Genomic DNA, 17,513 nt, shown 5'->3' on the forward strand with positions numbered 1-17,513 from the left:
TATCTCTTGGGGTTACATGATTATTTCGGCTCCTTGGTCTTCGGGCTCGACCGTGGTGAACTCCCTTCGTGTCTTCCTGCGCCACAAGAAGGCTGCCTCCCGGACAGTCGCGTCTAAGGTCAACAGTCGAGCAGTATGACAGCGAGTAGCCCGCCACAGAGCGTACAGCTGACTCCATGCCCTACTACTCCCCTTCCTCTAGGCTTCTTACTTCAGTTTCTTTTTTTTTGCTAGGGGCTTTACGTCGCACCGACACAGATAGGTCTTATGGCGACGATGGGATGGGAAAGGTCTAGGAGTTGGAAGGAAGCGGCCGTGGCCTTAATTAAGGTACAGCCCCAGCATTTGCCTGGTGTGAAAATGGGAAACCACGGAAAACCATCTTCAGGGCTGCCGATAGTGGGATTCGAACCTACTATCTCCCGGATGCAAGCTCACAGCCGCGCGCCTCTACGCGCACGGCCAACTCGCCCGGTTTCTTCAGTTTCCGAGTGCCTCGGAATTTCTTCACAATCTGTAATATCTAATGATGTAAGACTGTCGGAAGTTTCTTGATAAAAATCCTACTTGTAATGAGAATGTGTTGAAATTCACTTCCGAGGCTATACAAACGTTTGAATCTTGTGCCTGCATGCGTAACAATTCCCTTTAAACATCATTTGATGAATCTTTGCAAGATTTTGTTTGGAAATAATATATTGATGCGTTTCAGGTGTCAGTAAAAGAGGCGAAGATACGAAAGCTGCACGCTTAACTGTACTTCTTCTCACCAAGTAGGCATTTGATTTCTTTCATACGGGTAATTTCAAGACCTAATTGGATAGCACAGTTTGCAAGGGTCGGTGCTCTACAAACTCCATGACTGTTAAGGGCGTCACGTCATTTCATCCATTACATGATTTGCTGAGAGACTGAACAGAGCAGATGGCAGATGTCTGAATGCTTGTCATATTGTCTACTTGTAAACAAGATCTATGGTCCGCGTTGTCAAACGTACGTCCAGAAATATGACTGACAAATAAGACATGGCTGTCCTCGGTCCAGAGCTCTTGTCAATCATGCGACGAAGTACAAGTTTATCAGGGCAATAGTTTCGACACCTTTGTGAGGGTGTTTTAGTGATCGCCTGGAGAAGTGCGAGGTGCAGCAGAGCCTACATTATTGTTTGGTTCGCCGCAAAGTGCCTCCAAAGGTACTGAAAGCTCCTTTAGTGTGATTGCTTGAAAGTGACATGCAGGCCGTCTAAATAGCGACAAAAGACGATACCAGACGCCATGGTTTTTCTAGTTTATTCCTTGCTTCGCTATTTGTTCCATTAAACTTTCTCGTGGCTTTCAATCAAGGCCTCTTCGGCACACAAGGAACAGCGCTTTAAATGCACATCCAGAGCAAGTCTGATTTACACAAATTCAATCGAGCAAGTAGTTTTCTGAAACACTTGCAGGCACACTTGTTTTCTTGATTGGCTAGGAATGTATTTTAATAATCTTCTCCCCACATTCTGCATTCTATGTATGTTCCTTTTGAGAAATCGGATACCAGCATGTGTCACAAAAATCTCCCTTTTCAGCTTTTCGGTCCAAAATCTCAGTATTGTACAATCTTCCCTTAGACAGGCATGAACATTTTTAAAAAGACAAGTAATTCCGAGTTTTAGTCACTTCCCTTCCGCTCCGAGAGAAAATCGAATTAGTTTGGAGGCTGTCAAGTTGATGTTTAACAAGTCAAGACAATGGAGTTTCTCGATAGAAACCTCGGAATCGATAACACCTCATACGTTCCAAATACAGTAGAGATAATACGCGACACTGAGCGAGATATCGAGGGACAGCTACTGGAGCTCACTCTAGCGGATAGACCTGATCAGTACTGATTTTCTCATAAGAGCACGTGTATTTTTGTAAGAAGTTTTTGGTGTTATTTATGCGTTTTCAGTGAGTTGACATAAATAGTAGTGTGTGTCATTCCTTGATATCTCCTCTCAACATGAGGGGAAAGGTATGCGCTGTGTTTGGCTGCAGTAATTACGAAGTAGAGAAAAATGCGCGGTCGTTCTTCAGGTTCCCTCGTGATAAGAACATGTAAGTAATATTGTGTTTGCATATATATTCTTCCAGTGACAGAGATTTTTATAGTACTTCATAATCTTCTGACTTGCTGGACCCATATTTTAACTCGCATAAAATGTAATACGCATATTTTATTGTATAGTGCACCAGTTAACCTTCAATACCGATGTGTTGTTGTAGGTGTGATCTGTGGGTTTTGAAATGTCACAGAAGCGATTTGGTTAAGGTGTACAAGAAAGAAGGGACGTTACGCTTATATAAGAATTATAAGATCTGTTCAGATCATTTCCAGGCCAGCGACTTTAGAAATCCTCGACAATACAGTCAAGGGTATGTTACATTTTTGCTCTAATTGTACGTAAATATTCCTTAAAGCATCACTATCGACAACATTTTCATACATTTCTTTCTTTATCCCTCTTCTCAGATTAAAGCCTGGATTTTATAGATTATCTTTCTGTTAGTAGGCTTCATGTTAGGAGGAAAATTGTCCAGCTATTAAATGTTAATTCATTGCATCATATGTGTAAGGAATGTGCCGATATTTTTACTGACAAGTGTCTTAATGTGATGATACAATGTTTTTAAATGAGAAAAAAGTCAAATCCAACCGTAAGAGTTCAGGCAGGAATGCTAAAGCTAAAATAGTAATGCATAAATGAAAGATCAAGCCATTTCACACCAGTCCATTTCACTTCTTGTTTATATGTCTAATTTCAGTCTTTGAATAATAATCTTTTTAATAATTCTTCATTCATTTATCCAGAATTGCTTTAGCAACTTCGAAGTTAATATCTCAATAACACTTCCTTTCTAGACGTAATTTATTTATACATTTCCATTGATATTTGAATTTAGCGCGATTTGTTCAGGCCAAGTCACTAGGAGCGCCACCGTCGAATTGTCTCCCATTTTAGCAAGGCGAAATCCGTAGGTGTCGCGTATTATCTCAACTGTATTATTGTACGTACGTGTCTTTAAACTGCTCGAATTGCACAATTTTCAAATTACACAGAACCTTCATAAATGTAGTTTTATTTGATTTAAACTCGTTTTGTCTTGAAATTCGGTTTATCAATACAAGACACAATTAACATATCCGACCTAACTCGAGCTATCTATTTTATGTCTCTCAGACACACACCTATGGAATGAATGGCCACCATCAATCATCGCGGGGTCGGGGATCTCAACCTTAACTGGTTAATTCATCTGGCTCGGGGACAGGGTGTTTGAAAGCCTCATCCTCACATATAGGAAAGACCTGCACCGCATTCGCCATTATTAGTATTACTAATGCAATACAAAACACCATATATATATATATATATATATATATATATATATATATATATTGCTAGTTCCTTTACGTCGCATCGACACAGATAGGTCTTATGGCGACGATGGGACAGGGAAGGGCTAGGAGTGGGAAGGAAGCGGCCGTGGCCTTAATTAAGGTACAGCCCCAGCATTTGCCTGGTGTGAAAATGGGAAACCACGGAAAACCATCTTCAGGGCTGCCGACAGTGGGGTTCGAACCTACTATCTCCCGAATACTGGATACTGGCCGCACTTAAGCGACTGCAGCTATCGAGCTCGGTCCAAATATGTTAGTACAAATCATATATATTCAGTAGTATAGATCACAAGTAACCGATCGTGACATATGAGCATTCAAAAGAAAGAGAATAGACAAATTGCACTCTCATTTCATATATATCGATCATTTCTTTAAAAAACTGTAGGAAGTGTGGGACTTGCATTTTCTTATTGCACAAAACGGATTTTCCATATTTTTCTTGTCTTCTTGCTTTATTCTGATATACTGCTATGAACCTTTTAGTGATACTTATGTTCTGTTCTTACACAATCTCATGTTATCCTTTGATAAACTTGTTTTTCATGCTACCCAGTAGCCGTCATTTTTAAGTTTCGTTTGGTGGTATCCTTAGAATTTCACTTCCTGCCCTCATCTTATAGTCCCAACCAAAATTTAATTATTCGTTTAACCGTTTGGGATCCAATTATACCTCGACTCGCATCTTCTAACGATTCAATATAGGCTAAAATCAGGCGAATATAGAGAAACATACACGTATTTGTATTTTATACGATTCACGTTCTGTACGCAATTTTAAATACTCAATCAGTCACTTACATTCCTAGAACATTTTTCATCCCGTGATAGTTTTGGAAGCACGGCTCCTTGCTGTCTGTCATCTCGAGCAGCAGTGATTACTCTATCACGTAACAGCGCATAAATTGTTGGTATGCATTCCTGCTGCAAGAAAGCAAACATGATAATTCCATAGAATGTGTATTTCCAGAGAAAATACTTCTAAAATAATAAAATAAAACCAATTTTCCAATTGGGAAGATCAAATTCTGATAAATATGCCTCTCGGATTTCAGATGACCCCACAGACTGCATGCATACCTGTAAGGTTACTAAGGGCCCCATAGTCGCCAACCCACGATCGCAAGTTAAGAACCCCTGGGGATAACTTACCTTATTCTCGTAGGTTTCAATGAATGTGTTTCAATTATTTTATTTTTGTGGAACAAATGTGTAGCAATCGACAAAAGATGGTATAAAAAGGATTCAAAATTTAAAGAGGGCCAAGTGATGACTTCACTTCACCTTAAGTGTTTTATAGGACCCAAAGGAAAGAGGTGTTCACCTCCTATTTCCTGTCTTGAACTCAACTTTCCAAGCTTGTTGAAGATAGGCTCCTGCAATTCCGCGGAGAAATGGCTCGCTTTCTTCTAGCAGGTATGTGTGTTGTAATACTGGCGCCGACAACAATGACCTGCTTTACAAGATGAGATTGCGCATTACTTATTAACGTGTCACCAGACAGTTTTAATCTGCTAATTCTGTTCACTTCACCAACTCTTGTTTTGTAAACAACATAACCATGTGGTTGGGATTTCTGCAACATTACAACAGTTGAGGAAGTGTTTCCTTTTTCACAGCCGGTCTGCGGACTCGGTAACGCCAAATATTAATGCCATCACCTTTTATACCACAACGTTCAAAATTATTGAAGGGGAAGAAGTAAGCCTTTTATGGTTTCTTCTTTGTCCTTGCAACGGAGGCCTTTAAACCCTGGACTGGAATAGGACATAAAATGAAACATATTTTAAATGACGATCCTATAACACTTATGGAAGTAGGCTACTACATAAAGAAACATTCATAGTTTCAACGATAATAAAACGAAATCTGCTTAGTTCAGCCCGCGCCGGGCTCTTAGTGAAATGAGCTATAGTATACTGTAAAACATTGGATGTTGTTAGTCTGTCTAATAAACACGTTCTCTCAACTTGGATGGCCATCGATGACCTTTTTTCCCTTTCAGTAAACGTGTCTTGAGCTACCTTCAATTGTGAATTTGAATCTGTGGAACAAGTTTCTTATATCGTGTTGATATCAGCACATCAATTCAGCTGAAGTGAGTCATCAGTTCGTTTGAATGCCAGAAATAAAATACTAGTTTCTCTCCAGTGAGTATGTTCGAAGCAACAATGCTCTGCACATCAACAGATTGTTATATTCGAAGGAAAGTCACGCCATATGGCGGCCACAGAGGATGGTCGTGGTGGTGATTATTGTTTTAAGAAGAAGCACTACTAAGCAACCCTCCTCTATTAACACTAATCAGAGAGAAAGGAATGAAGGGGGTCGACACTTCTAAAAATGAAGGAAGAAGGAGTAGGTAGGCCTCGTCGAGGTTCGTGTTGCAGGCATGCGAGCACACAATGGGAGCAGTACACTGATAGAGCACGGCGCCACGACTATGACACACTGTTACAGCCAGATACGAAGTGAACTACTTCCCAGAACATTATCGCTAATGACTCAAGTTCTCTAGTTACATGTTTCGTATGACAGATTCTGGTCACCTAGCAGCTGAACCACTGCCAAAAGTCCAGCAAGTGGATCTGAGTCCACCTGTTTCATTTCTTCTGATCTGAATGACCACATCTATTTATAATTCTGAAGACGAAATACCTTACATCATTCTACGTTCGCATCTCTATGCATTCGTTATGCAGTGTGTCGATACAGGGGATAAGTGTTGAATGGGCTGGTGCCATACTAGTTCTCAGCGTGTGGAGTAAGGAAGAGAACAAGGGATGACCAAGGCAGGTGAGGAGAAAGTGCTGCGGACCGCCACTTCCCTCATTGCCACATGCTCCTATTGCGATACATGATGATGCTCGAATTACAAGAACATTCAGTCTGAATCTACCCATCGTCACCCTGCTCTGTAACCTATTTTCCTTCATTCGCCTCGTTTATACGTATAGCTTCATCCATACCCAACTTAGCCATTACCGCCTGATTTCCAGTAACCTCGTTACGTTCATGCTTGTTACTGCCAACAGCTTACTGTACACATCTTGAAGCGGAGAAATGTACATATATCTGCATCACTTACTATTTAGACGTCTGGTCAGTCTGCACAGGGAACTTGTCGAAGAATGCTTTCAGCCTGTGTTCACATGGCTAGAGGAGACGTACTGTAGCATCCAGGACACCAATCAAACATAACATCGTAGCTTTAACAGATATTATCGTCATAAAAATGTCTGCCAATTTTTCACCCCTTTTCACAACCATTCAATGGATTATTCGAAAATGGTGAAATACGTGTTTCTTTATTTTTGGAGGAGATTGCAAACACCTATTTTACGTCTGTAAACTGTTAAGTTTTGAGAAATAGATATACTCATTTAAACAATTCACCACCGAGCAGGCTGGCCGTGCGGTTAGGGGCGCACAGTTTACGGGAGATAGTGAGTTTGAACCCCAGTGTCCGCAGCCCTAAAGATGGTTTTCCGTGGTTTCCCATTCTCACACCAGCTACCTTCAATTGTGAATTTGAATCTGTGCCTTAAATTAACGCCAAGGCCGCTTGCTTCCCACTCCTAGGCCTTTCCTATACCATTGTCATCGCAAGACGTATCTGTGTCGGTGCGTCGTCAAACAAAAATTGTAAATAATAATAACAATAACAAATTCTCCTTCTCACGCCTACGCTGTAATATAAAGTGTAATTTCTTTTTGGCTCGGCGATGATGACAAAGGCCGCTGTTTCTTCACTGAATGGTTAGAGAAGACTGCTTCTGTCCTGTGCCCAGTGTGAGCTCCCGTACGATCCCCCTCACCCACTGTATCTTGGGCCTGTCGTAAGAGTCAACTTAAAGGGGCCCCACGAGCTCTAAACTTGGGAGCGTGGGTTGGCGACCACGGGACCCTTCAAGAATCCTGGCATTGCTTGTACTAGGCTCCTCATTATCCGACCTCCCTTGCTCAAGTCTTGTTTTTTTTCCGACCCCGGCGGTACTAGAGCACTCGAGGCCTAGGGAGTAACACCCTTCGTGGCCCTTGTCTTCCTTTGGGCGATATCCTCATTTTTCGAAGTGTCGCATCCTTTCCATTTTTTCCCTCTCCGATTAGTGTTCTATAGAGAATGGTTGTACTTCCTCTTAAAACAATAATCACCACCACCCCAGCCCCTCTGCGGTCTGCTTCTGTTCCCAGATAGCTGCAATCAGTCACAATGCAGGTTAATTCTATCCCTGCCTTTTATTTTCTTATCCACATGAACTCCATTGTTCAACACAAAAAAATATCCTTGAAGTTGAGAATATTTCCTTCCATCTGACAGAATCTAAAACAAGTTCACCTGCTATTAATGTCTCTGCCACGCATTCCCATGAACTCTACCACCTCAGTTTCAACTTCTTTCTGCTTACTGGCCGATGTACATGTACTTACCGTCTCTCTTCTACCACCAACTCTCGCACACGAGGGCCGCGTATTACGGTTTACAGGATCGACAGCCTGGTCGAATCGGAAACTAAATGTAACAACTTTATATGTTGTTTTGAAGGAACCTTCTTTGCAATGTTGAGTACACCTCTAATGGCTGAACAAAATAAATTTAAATTATGAACGCTCATATTGACCACACCTCTGCTGACAACCAGTTCTACTTTTGTTCTTCCTTTAAATATTAACTTTCGTAGCGCGGGACTATTTCATTTACATAGTAAGTTAATGTAGCAAGTATTACATTACATTTAAATTTATTTTAGTAATTTCGATGTGCAATAAAGCTGACATGAAAAGGGAAGATTTGTTTCGAATAATTAATTGAATGATTTCCGTGCAAGACGTGACTCCCCAGAAGAGACAATGTTGTAGCCTGTCACCTGCAACACTGTCCGGCTCCATGGCTTGCTGGCCTTTGGTCACAGGGGTCCCGGGTTCGATTCCCGGCAGGGTCGGGAATTTTAACCTTAATTGGTTAATTTCGCTGGCACGGGGGCTGGGTCTATGTGTCGTCTTCATCATCATTTCATCCTCATCACGACACGCAGGTTGCCTACGGGAGTCAAATCAAAAGACCTGCATTTGGTGAGCCGAACTTGTCCTCGGACACTCCCGGCACTAAAAGCCATACGCCATTTCATTTACCTACAACACCGGACAAGAACCCTAGTGCCATTCTGCAAACCCCCTGTGGGTGGGGGCGGTAGAATAACACCCACGGTATCGCCTGCCTGTCGTAAGAGGCGACTAAAAGGGGCCTCATGGGCTCTGAACTTTGGAGCGTGGGTTGGCGACCACGGGGCCCTCAGCTGAGTCCTGGCATTGCTTCCACTTACTTGTGCCAGGCTTCTCACTTTCATCTATCCTGTCTGACCTCTCTTGGTCAACTCTTGTTCTTTTCCGACCCCGACGCTATTAGGTTTGCGAGGACTAGGGGGTCTTTCATTTTCACGCCCTTCGTGGCCCTTGTCTTTCTTTGACCGATATCTTCATTTTTCGAAGTGTGGGATCCCTTCCATTTTCCCCTCTGATTAGTGTTATATAGAGGATGGTTGCCCAGTTGTACTTCCTCGTAAAACAATAATCACCACCACCACCTGCCATTCTGCAATATTAAAAAAGAGTGTTCATTTGAAAACAACACTGAGCTAAACTACAGTATGATAAACAACACAAACGTGACCTCCGCAACGTCAATTCAAAAGCAAGAGATTCGTGTTTGTGGCAGCAGTAAACTGGCTCCAGCAAGTCGAACATAGGGAAACGCGAAACCACGTTGTTCTCATCAAGATCCTACAATTACTTCGGCAGCCCAGAACGAATACTGTCCTGACTTCAAATGTCTTGGTCTTGGACTTTTGAATGCAATTCAATCTGTGCAATATAAGAAAAGTCCAAGAAATACACAAAGAATTGATCGAGGCACTAATCATCATGTTTCTCGCACTTAGCAGCAATACATGATGAAACAACACAGTGCAGTGAAGATGGTAGTGGTGGTGGTGATTATTGTTTTAAGAGGAAGTACAACTGGGCAACAATCGCCTATCCAACACTAAACAGACAGAAAGAAATGGAACGGATCGAACATTTTAAAAACTGAAGGTATCGGCTAAAGAAAGGGTCACGAAGGGCATGAAAATGAAAGACTCCCTAGGCCTCGAGTCGTCGCACAGTGGCGCCGATTTAGGCACCCAAATTATTTTTGTGGTTGAACTGAAATTAGACGTTCCGTTATGTGTAATTATTTTAATGTTGAGTAACCGAGGGCATGTGCAGATAGAAAAAAATTGGTTTTCACATTTTAATGGACTGAATTATTCATATTATAGCCTATTATTCATACCATGGTAAAAATGTAGACGAGCTGCAGCGTGCCGTGCCTGCGATAACCTCTTCGTCTGCCTTGTTCCAGTCATCTGTGTGAGTACATCTACGACCACTACTTCTGGGTGCTTGAAGAACCTTCGACTAGTATCGCCATTATCAGTGTTACAAAATACGTCAACGATCAGTTCAAATTTGTTTCTGAAGTCTTCTTGAATGTTTAATTTCCTTTGTCTTACAATGATCTTATCACTTTCCAATTTGAACCGCCATTTCTTAATCGGCATATGCAAAATACTTTCCAATAAACGTATCGTGGCGTGCAGAACTGAAAACCCAAACTCTAAGATTCCTTCCTTAACACTCCGCTTGAGTCTTTAGATGTTGCACCGCATATGTAAAATTCTATGCTCGATGGAAAAAAAACCCATGCCCGCTAACAGGACTTTTGTTTCTTGTTATGAAACTGTTCAGTTTTATAATAGTCTGTTACTTCATTTGTGACGTCTTTGGATTCTTTAATAAATCTTATCCTGTTTTAGCCAGGTGTTTTGTGTTAGAAATTGGTTGTAATGGGAAAAAAGAACTCTGCAAAATGTTAGCATCGGAATCACAATCACTGTTTATATTGGGCTTGCTGTGATCAATCATACAGATCAGAACGAGTGTCTTCCTCACTGAAAAGCTGTACAGCTTGTTCAGCAATCGTAAAACTATGTGATCCAATATACTTTCTAAAATGATTTCAGCACAAGTTTCGCCTACTTGCTACGATTCTCTTTCTGGATAGCACTTCCTTTTAGCCTTTTGCAGTAGAATAGAATGATTTTATTACAATTCCTCATTATTTCGTACTGTCTTCCACAAAATCCTGCCTCAACAAAGATGGACAGAGCTTGCAATGGCGTTAATTGAACTTTTCCTTCTGGAAAGCACGCTTGAATTTACTGGCCCGTAACGTAATTTCCTTCAATACTCTGGACGTCAACTGAGCAGAATAACACAGTGCTGCCACTACTGACACCTCATTCTTCAAACGTTTTCGTCGGTCGTTAGGTGAGTGTTCCTTCGAGACAAACACTGTAGTTTTAATAGGTCTTTCTTTTTGTTTGCTGTGTCCATATTCTTTTCATTTCACACTCGAAATACGATTTTTTTTAAACTCCTTCATTTGTTGATCAGAGTAGTTTTCAATACAGAAGATATAATTTTCGTCTTCAAATCTTGTAAATTTTGCTGCTGCGTCATGTTAAATAAGTACCTTCGAGTCATTATATTAACGCCCTATGTCTCTAAAAAACTCTGATCAAAAATAAACTAATGGCAAATATAGGTGTTTTATTAGCAAAGCGCGGCATGCTGCTTTCTGTGGGAAGTAGAACTATCAACCTAAAACCATGCATTTTCAAAACAGTGTACTTAATTTAAACATTGTGAAGTTTTAACAAGATAGCCAGAAGCACGGCCTGCTGAATAGCCATGTAGTTCCTTACAGTGAAATTCACTGAATAGGAAATACCCCACAAGAGTTGACCAAGTGAGTTCGAATAGGATAGATGAAAGTAATGCCAGGACTCAGGTGAGCGCCCCGTGGTCGTCAATCAACTCTTCCAAGTTGAGAGCTCTTGGAGCTCCTTTGGTCGCCTCTACGACACGCAGAGGATACGTAATAAAATAGATTGCGGATATTACTTTAAATTTATTGAATTATAGACTGAATATTTTTTTGTGATTGCTGCTTGTGCATTTTTGACAGTAATGTACACATACAATATGCAGTCATTATTGTTACGTAGTTTGAAATGTAAGGAAGACAGTTTTTGGCAACGAGAGATAGACAGGAAGTTGAATTTTGGTAAGTTATCACGACCACTGCTTCACTTTCTCCCACGCCAGACAGAAGAAAGTTGTTCGCTTCCTCCCGAAATAAAGCGCTGCTATCTCTACTCTCTTCGGGCTTCAGAGTCGGGTTCGACTCCCGACCGGTCGTTTTAAGAACAGGTAGGACCACTGCACACAGCCTGAACCTCGTCTTGTGTCTCTAGAAGTGTTTGTTGCTCTGCTAATTGTTATGGAGTGGTACATCCTACTTCCTGTGAAACAAATGTCATGTGTGGAAACTGCGGATGCTGCCATGGATGTGACGATGCAGTATGTAAGGGCTTATATTTTGATATTTGTAGTTCAAGCATGAGGCGTAGTTTCGTGGGAACTTCCTGTGCACTTTGGATATTTAAGCATTCAAATGTAGTTTTAGTTAACGCGTAGGAGAAAGCAAATTTGTCGAAGTACATTTATGTTGTTGGAATGAAGACACCTAAGTGTGACATCGCGTACACTTGTTGATATTCTCAAAGTATTTCAATTTCTCTGAAGAAGATTAACGAAAGGGCATTGAGCATTATGAGGGAGACAGTAGGGCAGGAATGAAACTCGGCAAGGAAGGGGAGAGGTTGCGGTGGAAACTGACGGCCAAGGAGTCTAGTCAGCGGGGAAGATCAGGGGTTTGAGTCATCAGTTTATAGACTGGTTTGATGCAGCTCTCCATACCAGCCTATCCTTCCCGTTTTTACCGCCTACACTGCCCTGGAAAACGAACTGAAAAAATGCTGGGTGTCTTATTCTATCTCTTCTTCTCGTCAGATCAGCCAAATCGATTCAGTATGCCTTCATTAGTGATTCTATTCATCCCTCTCACCTGTAACACCATATTTCAAAAGCTTCACTTCCATACAATGCCTCGCTCCTAATTCCTGTATCAATGGTCCAATTGAACAAATTTATTTTCTTGAGAAAGGCTTTCCTTGCATTACTTCTGGCATCGCTAATTGTTTTACTGGCCAAGTGACAGAATTCATCTACTTCCTTTAACGGGTCAGTTCTATTTCTCATTTAGGCTCCAGTCACCTAATTTAATGTTTTAAACGACATGATAGTTTATACCGGCGGTCAACACTGTAGAATAGGGAACAGTTCCTATCGCCCTTGGCAGTGCGCTGGGAACCTTGAGAGGTCCACACCAGGGACCCTGCCCCTGTATAACCGGTCCGCACTACGAGTGACGCAACGCAACCAATGACAGAAATAGTGACCATCGTCCAAGCCACGCGAAGTGTTGACAATTAGCTATTTTAATAAGAATGAGATATTCTTATTTGTTCCATAATGAACATTATCTACACATGTGGTTTAAAATACGCCAAGAGGACGGTCATGGTCGCTAAGAACGTGCATCACTGGTGAAAGTCAAGAACTGAGACTGGTACAGGTTTTGTGTCCATAATTCACAAAAAGCAACTGTATATCTTCATGTAGCATGTCAAAATGAAACTTTCATTTCATCTACACAACTTTAAATTTGAGGCGTTCAGGTGGCTTCCACAGCTCAGTTTTCCACGGAGACGACGATACTGCAGTGGCGGCTAGTGACAAAATTTTTAGGGGGTTCACAACATTTTTGTTCATGTTTCAAATCAGCAAACAAGGAACATAGGTACATAAATCATTTCACTAACAGTTCCTTGTACGGTTCCTTCTTCACAAATACTTTGGTAGAACCCCTGTAACCGAGGATAAATTTTATACGAGACTAATTTGTTAGTGTAGAACAAAAGTAAAATTCACAATAACTTTACTACACTGAGATTATTGAAGGATGCGAGTACTATTCTTGGTTTTCAAACAGCACGAATTTCACCTGGGTGTTAGTGTAGAACCAAACCAAACCTCATGGCCTACCAAGCGACTGCTGCTCAGCCCGGTGGTCTGCAGATTACGAGGTGTCGTGTGGTTAGCACGACGAATCCTCTCGGCCGTTATTCTTGGCTTTTTTGACCGCCATCTCACCGTCAGATAGCTCCTCAATTGTAATCACGTAGACTGAGTGGACCTCGAACCAGCCCTCAGATCCAGGTTAAAATCCCTGGCCTGGCCGGGAATCGAACCCAGGGCCTCCGGTTAAGAGGAAGGCACGCTATCCCTACACCGCGGGCAGGCTGTCTTAGTGTAGAACAGTAGCAAAATTCATAATAGCTTTACTGCACTGCGAACACTGAAGGATGCGAGCACTATTCCTGGTTTTTAAACAGCACGAAGTTCACCTGGATATGACGAGAAGCATAGAAGGAATGTGTACCGCATTTACCGGTAAATGTTTTAAAATAATTATTTCCGAATTGACCCCAATAGTCTCCACATTATCTCGGTTAGTCAGGTTCTACTGTTTCACATGGTAATTATTCTCATTTTGCAAATTATAGCCACTACTCTAAACAATTTAGCATGCAGTACAACCAACAATACTAGATCATGCTTATTTAAATGATAGGATTTAGATTAGCAACTCACGTAAATACTGATTATTTGTAGAGGAAAGCAATCCTTCTGTCCTTCAATCGCGCAAATTTCTCAATCACTTTACGATTGAAGTCACTGATGATGTTGACAAATCTCTTCTCAATAGCAAGCATAGCCAGCGCTGACAGTCGTTCTCCAGTCATGGTGTTCCTCAGAAATGTTTTAATTCGTATTCAAAGTAGAAAAACACCTCTCGGGCACCGCTGTCGTAATTGGGGTTGTGACAACAATTCGGAGTAATTCGCATACTTGTGGAAATGTGTCCCCCCTATCTAGTTCATTGTCAAGCAGAAACTGCAACATGAAAATGGCCCCATCATCTTTCTGAAATCCATTTCTCATATACAATACTTCTAGTTCAGTCTTCAGCTGTGTCTTATTTAGGTAGGGATACATATGCGCCACTGCATTCAGTTCTCTTTCTGGAAAAGAGTCTGAATAGACACCAAAATGCCTATTCAGAATTAGGGTACTAGCGAAATCTGCCGGTAATGTAATGCAATAGTAGCTCCTGGGAGGCTATGGCTAAAGGGGAGGTGGCGGACCCTTGTGGTCAACTGTAATACTGCCACTGGGTTGAGGGTGGCTCTAGACGACAAGGCACGTACCTTACCGTGCTCCTCGCTAATGGGAATATCAGTGCAGAAAACCATGACGTCATCTGCTTTGCGCATGCGTATAGTCTTCAGCACAATAGCGCATTATCCAGTGTGCTCGCTGCACTGTCAGTCAAAACGAACAACTGTCGGTGTAACGGAGCTACGATATAAGTCGATTGTCGAATGCTTTCGATCTATTGTCGAAATCAGGTCGAAAGAAAAGAATGAATGCGTAAATATGTAATAAAACTGGGTGTTCACGTGCTCCTGTGCTCCTGAGAGCCCACCGCCACTGCGATACTGCTGTCAAATGCCCCTACCCCGTGGATATAAAAACATGTTTAATAGTTTTAAACATACAAGGAAATGAGATGGCAATCTATTTGCCTTCCTATTAAAAGAATAACAAGGAATGACATGTTTTCACGCACAGAACAAAAACAGAATGCAAAAATGATGCAAGAGAGTCCAAAAACTACTCCAATGGGTTCAACTCTGCCTGGCCAACTCTTCCTGCCTTTGGAATCACTTTCTGGTTTTGTACCAAAATACATCTTTAAATTCAGACCATTTCCTGTTTTCCGTCGTGGTGCTGACTTTCACATCCTCTATGATAGCAGGGTATCGGTGGTTGCCATAAGAAACCACAACCACTTCGGGAAATTGAGGTGTTGTAAGTTTTTCAGATGTGTTAACTCCAACTCAGGTGCACGTTCCGATCTTCACTCCACATCAGGTTTTTGGAACCAATGTAGTGATACAGATTGCACCACCACCTGTTGGCCAACATTACGATCAAGAAATTTTTTTCCACCAACCACACCTTAAGGACTTGTTAGGCTTGTAGTGCATTGGCTGGTAATTGTTATGTAGAGACTGGCTTGTAATTTACGAAAACAAATATTTTAAATTATTTTCTAAACATTTCATATCAATATCTACAATATTAACTGTCAAGAGCTTTTTATTTCTTGTTTTAATGCACCTTCTTCGTTCGTTATCATTAAATATTTAGTTTACTTGCTACGTCTCGCAAGCCAAAACTACTGCCGTGTATAACCATGGCGGAAGCTGAGGGTAACGATCCTGACTTCGAAATTATGGAATTTTATTCTCTCTATACGCAGACATTTCTCTTCATTGCAAATCTATAATCATGACGTAACTGAGCTATCTCTTTGCTTCTTTTTTTAAAAATCCACTTTTTAACTTCAGTTTCAGAGAAGCTAATTTTCATTTGGAAAAGCTAATTTCAATTACGATACATGAAAATTCAATGTCGGTCGTGATTTCAAACTCTGAAGAATAAAGTCAATTTAGAATTTGAAAGTTAACAACCATATAAAGTAACTTTATTATATGCATGTTAAAGACGTGGTATGTGTTTGATTTTACATTTTTAAAGGTAAATGAGTACAAAGTTACACTAAGAAGAACGGATTCTGTAGGAAGCATGCACTAAGTCAAACGACTCATCTTATGTGCGGTCACGTGTATCACTGCGGCAGTGAGATAGGGCTCCATGTTAGACGTATTGTATGCTGTCTGATGCGCACTTACAAGCTGAATATTGAGATTGTTCGTTATATGAAAGTCACGTCCTGGGAATCGGAGTGGCTTTGAACTCGCCTTCGCGGAGAGAGGAACTGTGGCTTTCTAACATCAGAGGATGGTTGAATGCAGGCGGACAGTTCAGCTAGTATTGACGAGCAGGCACTCTGGATACACATGGTAGCTGCAAGACAATGACACATCCATCTTGAGGAAGAACCAACAGGAAGCAGAAGGAACGTTTATAGTGACGAAAGTGCTACGAATCGTCTAATTTGTCACTTTATATAAGAACGAGTGTGATATCTGTTTCACAAGGCCACTCCACACATCCGGGACGTGAGCTTCTTGGCAGGATAATGGCGGGTGCTCAGCTCACGGCTCCTCAGCGTCTGTACAGAACAATACATTCCAAGATTTCGTGTTTTAATGCCTTTTGCGATGATGATGACAACGGAAGTTTCGCTAGTGGTTTAAGATCGCACTAAGGGCCGATTTCATCAAAATGATTTAACGTCACGTTAAACGCTTTAACGGGATAGTTAACAGAATGGCTGTTTCATCAACCTGCGTTAACGTTAACGCGCTGTTAAACTCTCTGTTAATTTAACGTAGCACTCTCGTCCCGTTAAGCTGCTTAACGTCATGTTAAAATTCAAATGGCTGGAAGAAATTTTGTGTTTGGTGCCGATGTGCTCTATAACTACCTTCAGAATGCAGAGAGACAGGAAGTTTCACGGAGAAGAAATGACATACTTGAACTAAGAGAAATGCAGTTTATCTAAGCCTGTCGCGGGGAAAGTACGCGAAGAGAGGTTAGAATACCGTAGGCCTACACAGGCTTACTTAAATTAATATTCCATGTAAGAAACATTGAGTTGAAATATAAATTCAAAGGAAGGTAGAGCATAATCAAATGTAGCGTACACCATAAATAACCTGGTACGTCTAATGTCTAATATGATTCTACTATTGTAGTCCACTTAATAAAATTCTGATATTGCAATATTCTGCACTTCAAGTCGTCATTGCGAAGAGGCTCAACTTCGTCGTCGATTAATGCGATAATCTTCGAAGTCATCAATTTAAATGCTGGAATAAATGTATCACCTCCGGTCTCGGAGCGCTCCAACTCGTTCTTCGAATTATCTTCTTTTATCTTTTGCCCTTCTTCCTTAGGTTGTCGTACAGGTATTTATTCCGCGCAAAAATAGAACAGGAGGATAGAAATGAATACCATTATGCCCGGCACCGTTCAGAAGAGCG

At 41.3% G+C, this 17,513-nt stretch overlaps 1 protein-coding gene across 2 annotated transcripts in view; it reads right to left on the bottom strand.

Annotated features, from left to right (window-relative positions):
• Positions 1-17,513, bottom strand: part of Best2 (bestrophin 2) — a 232,724-nt gene that overhangs the window by 41,633 nt on the left and 173,578 nt on the right. The gene's annotated exons all lie outside the window — the stretch shown is intronic.

Source organism: Anabrus simplex, chromosome 12 (assembly GCF_040414725.1).
Source record: "Anabrus simplex isolate iqAnaSimp1 chromosome 12, ASM4041472v1, whole genome shotgun sequence".
NCBI lineage: Eukaryota > Metazoa > Arthropoda > Insecta > Orthoptera > Tettigoniidae > Anabrus > Anabrus simplex.